This window comes from Sabethes cyaneus, chromosome 3, assembly GCF_943734655.1.
Source record: "Sabethes cyaneus chromosome 3, idSabCyanKW18_F2, whole genome shotgun sequence".
In the NCBI taxonomy this organism is placed as follows: Eukaryota; Metazoa; Arthropoda; class Insecta; order Diptera; family Culicidae; genus Sabethes; species Sabethes cyaneus.
The window spans coordinates 166,446,103-166,456,717 of record NC_071355.1 but is presented as its reverse complement, the minus strand read 5'-3'; positions in this window follow the sequence as shown (position 1 = coordinate 166,456,717).

Sequence of the window (10,615 nt, the reverse complement as noted above, 5' to 3'; positions counted from 1 at the left end):
ATTCAAAGGGTGTCCCATATCAAATTGCACCACGGAAAAAACGCTGCGTGGTCTATTCAGATATCTTTATGGTAAAAAAAGTACTTCACCAGGCCTCATGAAACTGCAAAAGTGATGCACCGGTGGTCGTTATAGATCGTGTCGGAGCCCTATCATCGCTCTATACATTACTTCCATACTGAAGATCCTGATTTTCCGTGGTAAATAACTGTTGTATGTTGGTAGCAAAAAGAGCACTCATTTGGCGACCAACGGGGTAGCAGCCTCATAGTGCCGTAACTACAAGAGATAAAACTATACTTTCTTCAACAATATTGTAGAAAATAAGTAACTCCACAATTGTCCTTTACACTACTTTTTCGAATTCTGTTTTGCTGTACAACTGTAGTCAAATGAGCATCTGCTGAGCAAAAAACCGAAAATGAAGCCTGTTTTCCAATTCATCGCGCGATTTCGCTTTCTATCCAATACTGCAAAACACATTCCCAAGTTGTTGGAGGCTCCACCGATCTGCGATATGTATTTATAATATCTGTATATATGTAGTTGCTGTATTTGGATAGGTTGCCTTACCAGTGTCACGATACCAAGTGCCGAGATGGAGCTGCCATCTCGACTTTAGCATTCGAAACAACACGTATCTTGCTTTAACCGTCCGCTGTCGTGAGCTACTCCTAACATGGAGTACAGGTGCTCTCTATGTCGAGAAAGCGATGTGTAACGATGCTAGTACGAAATCGTCAAAAAATCATCTATTTATATAAGAGGCTTATGTCTGTACCGAAAACCAGGCCTCTGACAGGACGTTATAAGAGGTGTATCGGTAACTAAAACAGGTCCCTGACAGGACGTCATGCTTTCGTAGCAATGGGATGTATTCTCAGTTACCTCACTGGTCGACTGCTGGACTGCTCGATTGCTCAACTGGTTGACTAGACTGCTCGACTGGACTGGTCGATTAAACTGCTCGATTTGATTGCACGACTGGACAGCTTAACTGAACTGCTCTACTGAACTGCTTGATGGGACAGATCGACTTGACTGCTTGACTGAACAGCTCGATTTAACTGCTCAAGTGGACTACTTGACTTAACTACTCGATTCGACTACTTGGCAGGTTTGCTTGACTTATTACTCGACCCGACTGCTCTATTTAACTGCACGATTGACCTGCTCGACTGGACCGTTCGATTCGACTGCTCGACTGGAGTGCTTGACTGGACAGCATGATTCATCTGCTCGACTCAACTGTTCGATTGGACGCACGACTCAACTGCTCGATTCAACTGCTTGATTCCACTGCCCGACTGGACTATTCGACTCGACTGCTCGAATGAACTGCTTAACTCACCTACTCGATTGGACTATTCGAATCGGCTACTCGACTGCTCAACCCGATTGCTCGATTCAACTGCTCGACTAGACTACTCAATTTGGTTACTCGACTCAACTGACAGCTTGATTCAACAGCTCGACTAGACTACTCAACCCATCTGCTCGACTTAGCCACTCAATCCGACTGCTCGACTCAACTGCTTGACTTAATTGTTTGATTCGACAGCTCGACTTAACTGCTCGATTCAACTGCTCGACTGGACTACTCGACTGAACTGTTCGACTCAACTGTTCGACTCAACTGCTCGACTCAACTGCTCGACTTGACTGCTCGACTCAATTGCTCAACCGGATTGCTTAACTGGACAGCTTGAGACACATTCCAGCGTTACGGGAAACAACTTGCACCTATTATTACCGTGTGAATCGCCTCCTGTTTCACCAATATTTTGGCAAATTTCTTGTAAAATAGTTGTTTAAAAAGTACTTCATTTTCCACTGGAATGCCAGGTATTTGATGAAATAGGAACTGATCTGCATAATAGGGATAGTGTCCCGTAACGCTTGAATGTGTCTTGATTTAATTGCTCGACTGGACTGCTCGATTTGACTGCTCGACTTGATCGTTCGACTCAACTGCTCGACCCAACTGCTTGACTCGATTGCTTGATTCGACTGCAAGACTCGCCTGCTCAACTCGATTGCTTGTCACGATATCATATGATCGGTGCTAAAACAGACCGGACCAAGTTGCAAAATTTTAAAAAATGACTTAATGATAGCAAACGATCAAGAATTTTCTTAGCAACATTTTACTCTATTCAGACTACATAAATGTTGCAAACAGCCAGAAGTTTTTCTCAGTTAAATAAAATACAATACGACCGTAAAAACTATTTGTTTCAGTTTCCGGCTATTATGTACAACATCTTAGAGCTATATTATGCAATTTAAGAACTCAAAGAACTAATACAAAGATTAAACATCTTAACAAACACTGATCAATGGAATGTATCCGCAGTTTTCTGAATTCTGAGCAGACATTTATATTTTCCGGATCGTAAGATTCGGGCTCAACTACCTAGTTTAAGATATAATAGACAAATACTTTGTTTACTTGTACTTATCTGACCATAAACTTGTCAATGAATATTTCTAACTACTACAACTAATTCCTAACACTAAGCAAACGGTATGTATTGGCACATTGAAGTTGAATACCTAAAACCCATCTTTAAAACGATGACACATAATTCCAGCAGGTTTATGAGTTCCACATAAATGACTCCGCGCCTCCAAATGGAAAAGTTTCTCTGACGTAACGGTCATGGGGAATGCTATATAGTCAGCTGTTCTAGTAACAACGCTGTCCGCTGTCCATTCGATTTGCTAGGATACCAAATGAATAAGACGATAGGCGAATAGAATACCAAATGACAGAAGTAGTCTAGAGCAGTAAAGCAATTTGATCTAAAAAATGAATCCAAGTTGACAATTGGCTCTGTAGATAATGCTGCGGAGTGGCTCTTAAATATCAATCCATTATCCAACAGCGCAGCACAGCACAACATTTTTGTATCGAAATCGAAAAAATCGAAGAGGGCCTAGGTTGCTACCTTGCGTGACTCCAGATTGGAGAGGCAGCTGGAGATAATTGATCCTATTTTGACACGTAAGCTTCTGTTTGGCAGCAATATTTTAATCATCATACAACATTCGCTGATATACCCAGTCGCTCCATTTTTCCGATCAGTATCCCGTGGTATATTTGAACGAAAGCGGCTTTCAGGACCAGGTAAATAGCTTTGGTTTGAAAGCTACAATCCAAACTTTACAAACAACGCAAAACGAACTGCATCAGATTTGTGGTCTCCAAACTTTTCGGAAAAATTGTTACTGGTCACCGTCAGTATAGATTTTACAAATAGTAAACAAAGCGTCTTTTACGGTAATTTCAAACGATTAAAGGTAAGCGCACATGGACATGAACCCTCGACATTTAGTAATATCGCGTTCGCTGTCTTCTCTGATGAATTGGAAATAAATAGGAAAATTTTCACCGATCAGGAAATTTGCTCTGCAGTCACGACATATTATGTAGCTTGGCGATTGAAAAAAATAGCATGTTACTGCATCATTTAAAATCAGCCGAAGGGATACCATCTGGACCAAGGTTTTGCGTGTGTGGTACTATTTTTGCTTTTGCCATCACACACATGTTGACAGTTTGGAACGAAATTTTCTTTTAATGCAAGAACCGATGAAAACTCTTTCACTGCCATCAAAGCCAATAGCCGAAGAGCTTCAAAGCAATTTTTCGGTAAAGCTTGTGAAAGGAGTAGTCGGGCTACTCAAGAAAACAGGAAGGGCTACGTAGTCGCAAGGGGACACACAGGTCGTGGGTTCGAACCAAGGTGATTCGAAGTCAAGCGACTTATGCATGGGTTAATGCTCTGGCCCCTTAATTGTCCTTCATGCTCATAATTCATGCTGAATTCTATTCTACTCCGTTAGAACCTCTTGACAGTACAAAAATGCCACTCTTATAGTTAAGTGTACTTGTCAGAAGGGGGAAGCCAGCCCTCGCCAGGGACAGCTATAACTAGAGATAGTTAGAGATCAGTGCAGTGTGGACTTCTGTACAAATAGCCTAATTCCATTTATTTTACAACAACCTTAAATTGGGATGTTCTAGTAACTAAGATGGCAACACAAGTTAAGCACCACTCTATACTCGACATTGACCTCGAAAATTTGGTTAACAATTATTAATAGCGACGATGGTGATGGTCTGCTTTTTATGGACGGATCAACCATCCCGCGTACCGATGCCGTAAATGGCGCGCAACCGGAGAAAGACGCATCAATGTTGCAGCTCCCGGAACTGAAATGTGAATTGCTATTGATTAATAGACACTTCCAAGAAACTTTACTTTACCAATCTTTTTACGAGTAAGAAAATGTGGTGAGTGATGGACGAAGAAACCTACGTCAAAGGCAACTTTACACAACTTCCTGGATAGGAGTTTTACGGCAATCGGCAAGAGAATAGTGACAGACATTTTCAAGCATATGAAACTGTTGAAGTTCGCTAAGGAATATCTGGTTTGGCAGGTTACCTGTATTTGTAGCGGAATCAGGAAATCTACGTGAACACGATTGTTCCGTGCTGGTTTGGCCGGATTTGGTATCTTTCCAATACGGATTAACGACCATATAATGGTGTATTCGGTGGTTCCCAAGAACAGTAACGCTCCTAACACGCCAGGGCTTCGCCTAACCTAGGTATTGCGGAACCTAAAGAAAACTGAAAAAAAAATTATTGAAAATTTTTAAAGCAAACTAGCGTTCTGCGGTCAGTATAGAATAGAAAATTTATCCGTCTTCCACGTACTTGTTTGACCAAATTTTGACCGTATCAGCTTTTATATTTTAGGTAACAGCAGTGCACATAGCAGAGAGTAAACTATATTCACAATTTGTTATGATAGTTTAAGGAGTGAGCTACTTGAACGTACCGTAACAAATCTGTGACTCTGCTCCATAAAATAAAAATTTTACATTGGAGAAACCGCTTAGGATAAATAGCAGAACCAATGGCAGCAACGCCTCCAAATTCAGTACTACCAGCCGCCACGCTAACAACAAGGTATTGTTGATTCAAACTATGTACATGCTCGCTTGCCATAATACCCTCCAGCAATGCAATTTCACACATGAATAAGCCTCGCGGAATTAAATTCTGCATCAAATTGAAGGTAATAAAACCCAATAAGCTGCGCTGCGAAGGCTCTGCTTGTTGGTTCCGATGTCGGTAGGTACCAGGGCGCTCAAGCGTAAAATATTCAAAGCCCTGCTAAAAAATATCCTTACAGGATTCACATTCATTGATTTGTATTGTTCTTACAAGGTGTGATGATTCCCCCGTGTTTTGTCCCCCAAGTCAGATTTTCCCAGAGTACATTTTAACCTAAATAAGGTGTGCTCTAATTTAATCTCCGACTTGTCGGTGGTTCTGTTATTTCACGCTGTTGGTCTTGTCTGAATGCAGCCTACAGAAGGATACCTCCGAGTGGAAAAGTGCAATAAAACAGGAGACCTATTTCGGTCTGTCAAGTAGGTGGTAGAGTGGATTAGACATGAGCAGTGCTCCGAAATTTATTGTTGACTTAGTCTACTTGACAGATAAAGGTCAGGAATTCGGAAGAATCAATTTTAGATGGCTTTATCATAGGTTACCCTGCCTACCTCAATAAGTCACTAAGATAGTTTTACCAGCACATTAAACATCTGCATGAACATGTTGGAAAAAAGTGTGCTAGAAACAATTTTATTATTTTAATCGGTTTAGAAAGTTGATAAATGACAATGTGATAAAATGGTTTCTCTTTTCAAATCTTTTCTGAATATGAAATTCATTTGTCTAACCAAATCCTGATCTGAACCAAAAATGTTCATTAGAGTCTGTCAATATGTCAATATGTCAATACTAATAGTCTTACAAACTTGAAAGTTTTTGTACAATGCTTTACAAATTGGCATTACACACTTTTTTCTATTATTCAGTTCTCATTTTAAGTTTAAATTTATTTCATTATTAACAAATAGTGACATTTCGTTGAACGGCTAACTCTGAAAAACATTTCCTCCAGCACGCTTGCTCTAATTTTTATATTTTGTATCCAGCTTTAAATTACTCATTGAACATATGTTTCAATGCAAACAAGCCGTTCCACTTTACATTTATAACAACGTGTTTGTGCCATTTTCATGGTTATTCACGTCTACACCGGGCGGCGTGTAAAATCTATACAGCTATATGCGCCTTAATAACCAGCCCGTCGCACTTGTGCCACGGTTTCCCGTGGAATCATATCCGGCCTCTCCACGCCTTTCCTGAGCCCGCAGCACAACGATTGAGATGTACTCGACTATGCGTATTGTGCTGTGTCCTGTGCTATGATAATCTGCATTCGCCTGAATCCCGACCGGTGACCGTTACACGAGAAAGTTGTAATTATTGCAAATGTTTCCGCCGGGATTAGCCTTCGCTGCCCAGATTTCCCCCTTTCAGCTCAGATAACGCCGCTTTATCGCACCACTAATTCGACAAGTGATTTTGCATTTTTAATGTGACAGCCGGCTCAAAGCTGTGAGCAATATGTGCAATACGACTAGTTTCTATAATTTGCAATAAAAGATAATGGTCCCTATGATAATTTTCCAATGTATAAAAAGCCCTCAGCTACTCAGCTCAGCAGTGTATTTGAAAAACAATTTAAATATGTGTTAAAAAATAACAAGTGCTCAATTGTTAATCACAGTAGTAATATATGAGCGATAAAACATGTTTTTCGCCAGTCAACATTCGTTTATGCTGGTCAATGTTATACATTGCATCTAAAAGTCCAATTACAATACATGCCTATTCGACGACGCTACACACATTAAAACCATCGCAAAACAAACTTTATCAATTATTGAAACTTCAAACCCCACCGCAATCGATTTTCTCATTCAATTACCACCCTTTGCTGGCCGAATCACAATTTGTTTACCTTGGGAAGCATAAAACTGAAATCAAAGCACGGTACGTACACAGTGCCCGGTGCCTGTTACAGAAATAGTCCCAGTCTATCCAATAATAGGCTCTGCGGTGAATATAATTTTGACCACAAATCGTGCACGGCGGTCGGCACAAGAGCGCTCCTAGACTCCCACGAGCTTTCACGATCGGTTAGTTACGCAACCCCAATTCCAGTGAACAATCTGCTGATTGTGGTGCCGAAAGGGGAGCTCTATGCTAGGAAATTAGCACACTCTATCAGGCTCATGGCAACTCTATTGGTTCTATCTATTTCGAACTTTCTGCTTAGCTATGCAGAAACGCCAGCTTTTTCGAATTCCTGATGAAACATAAAATAAATTATGTATAGAAAAGCATCGCTCTATGCTATGTTGTTGTTTGTCGAAGCATGTATGTAGAAGAGTATTTATCTCACTATCTGGGCAGAATAGAGTAGGAAAATAATCTATGATCAAAACCAAATTAATAGGTGAGTTACTAGGATTTCCTATACTTTAACACTTTGCCTGAATTAATCCTGACCGTGGATCATAACTTCTTCATCCACTTACTATAAGAGTCTTAATCGGTCTGTAACTAAAACCAAGCCTTTGACAGGAAGCCTTTCTCATCCATGGCAGGACTTGTTGTGTTGTTGTTGCTATGTTCCGTGATTCATGAACATGGCATTCGCTCAAAAAAATTTGATTTTAAAAGTTACATTTAAATTACATTGTTAAGCCGTTGTTAACGTATGAAAAAATACAATTTGTTTACAAATTCATCACCAAATAGCATTACTGCTACGAAAAGGGGTATTATAAGTGGAAGTCATAGAGGTAGTTTTACAACAAATAATTTATGTTGAACATCATAGTGTAGGGTAGATGCGCCAGTAGTAGTAGGTGTACCAGTAATTTCTAAAGCTCATAAAAACATCGACTATTTATTAATTTAGTTTGAAAAGCAAAACTCTAATTCCACTATTGGAACAATTTTAGGGTAGATGTACTAGTAATAGTGGGTGTACCAGTAATAGTGGAAACTCGAAACATTTCATAATTTTGGCGGACTTTAGAATAATTTCAATTTTCTATTGTTAAATATATATTTGTTAACAGTTTTATCTAAGGTACATGTAGTGAAAATTTAGGATGCTGGTACACAAATTACAAATTTCTTTTGTACAGACCAATAAGGTGCAATCGGCTAAGAAATTCGTAATAATTCATAGCATTTTAACAAGCCTACCAACTATTAAAAAAAATGCAAAATTCCACTATTAGAAGCAAATTTTCCACTATTAGAGGAACATTACCACTACTTTAGGAGCACAGGCTAATGTCAGGAAAAGCAATAGTTATAGTTAATATATCTGTTAACCAACAGAATGGTATAATTTTGGTCTGTATTTAAAGCCCACATTATGGTGCACCATATTATCATATAGTTCAATTGGAAACTGTGCGTTCTAATTGTCTTTAAATACTATCCCTTGACATAGTCCCTCCATTACTGGAGCATCCCTGTACTAGTAATAGTGAAATTCACGATTAATTCTTCCACGGTAAGTTTTGCATCTAGTTTCTAAGAAATAATTCCAAATGTTTGATAGAAGATGCATTACTTAATTCGCAGCCGGGTAGCTGTCCGGTATTCTAGCAACATCCCCTGCCAACAGAGTCAGTCCCGGTGTAGTGGTTAGCATTCACGTCTCTCACGCCGAGGTCCCGGGTTCAAACCCCAACCCCGGGGAGGGAGGTGAGCATTCACTTCTCTAGAACCTCTTCCTTTCATGTATTTTGTTTTCGATACATTTATGACAAGTCCAATCCGTTTGGCTTCAGTTTTCAGTCCGATGTACGTATCCGCCATCCTCTCTAAGGTACGTGTAATGATGTCAACGTCGTCAGCAAAACCAAGAAGCTGGACGGACTTCGTGAATATCGTAGCACTCGTGTCTATCCCCGCTCTTCTTATCACACCCTCTAAAGCGATGTTGAACAGCAAACATGAAAGCCCATCACCTTGCTGTAACACTCTTCGTGACTCAAAGGAACTCGAGACTGCCCCTGATACTCGAACATTACTCGATCCATCGTCGCCTTGACCAATCGCGTCAGTTTATCCGGAAATTCGTAGTAGTGCATAATCTGCCATAGCTGATCTCGATCGATTGTGTCATACGCAGATTTGAAGTCGATGAATAAATGATGCGTGGGCACGTTGTATTCGCGACATTTCTGAAACACTTGCAGAAGCGCGAAAAACTGATCCGTGAAAGCACGGGCACCCATGAATCTCGCTTGATATTGCCCCATGAACTCCTTTGCAAATGGTGATAATCGGCGACATAAAAATTGGGAGAGTACCTTGTAGGCGGCGTTCAACAGTGTGATTGCGCGGTAATTACAACAAAGCAACTTGTCGCCCTTTTTGTAGATCGGACACACGATGCCTTCCGTCCACTCCTCCGGTAGTAGCTCCTCCCAAATTTTGACAATGACCCAGTGCAGAGCTCTAGCCAGTGCGTCACCACGCCACCGTATTTCAGCAGCTCGCAGGGTAGCTGATCAGCCCCAGCCGCTTTATTGTTCTTCAGCCGAACGATCTCTTCTGCTACCTCCTGGAAGTTGGGGGCTGGTATTCTGAAGTCTTCTGCACGTGCTCCAAGATCTATTGCCATAGCGTCACCTTCATGTTCAGCTACATCGCTGTTAAGGTGCTCACCATAATACTGCTTCCACCTCTCGATCACCTCACGTTCGTTCGTGAGAAGATTACCGTCTGAGTCCCGGCACATATCGGCCTGCGGCACATAGCCTTTGCGCGAACGGTTTAACTTCTCGTAGAACTTACGTTTATCGTTAGTTCGGTGCAGTTCTTCCATCGCCTCGCGATCTCGTTCTTCCTGTTGGCGCTTTTTCCTCCGGAAGACCGAGTTTTGCCTGTTCCGTGCTTGTTTATATCGCTCCACATTCGCCTCATACTGTGTTGCAGCATTCTCGCACGTGCTGTATTCTTCTCCCGCACTAATTACTCGCATTCGCCGTCGAACCAATCATTGTTTCGGTTCGGATTCATTATACCTAGTGCCGCTAGAGCAGTACTACCGATGGTGGTCTTAATGCCTTTCCAACCATCTTCAAGAGTTGCTGCGCCAAGTTGCTATTCCGTTGGTAGCGCTACTTCCAGCTGCCGCGCGTATTCCTGGGCAACTCCGGTGTCTCGTAGCTGCTCGATGTTGGGTCGCGGCCTACGACTTCGACGCGTGTTATACACCGTCGAGAGTTTTGAGCGCATGCAGACTGCAACTAGGAAATGGTCCGAATCTATATTCGCACTGCGGTAAGTGCGAACGTTTATAATCAGAGACATCAGAGAAGAATTTACCGTCGATTAGAATATGGTCAATTTGGTTTTCTATTCGTTAGTCTGGTGATCTCCAGGTGGCCTTGTGGATATCTTTGCGGCGGAAGAAGGTACTTCGGACTACCATACCGCGGAAAGCTGCAATATTTACGCATCGTTGGCCGTTGTCGTTCGTAGCGGCATGCAAGCTGTTTGGCCCGATTACCGGTCTATATATAGCTTCTCGTCCTACCTGCGCGTTCATGTGACCGATGACGATTTTCACGTCCCGTTGCGTGAGGGTCCCTTCGTGAGGGCAGTGCACATTGATGATACTGTAATTGAAGAAACGGCCCTTAAACC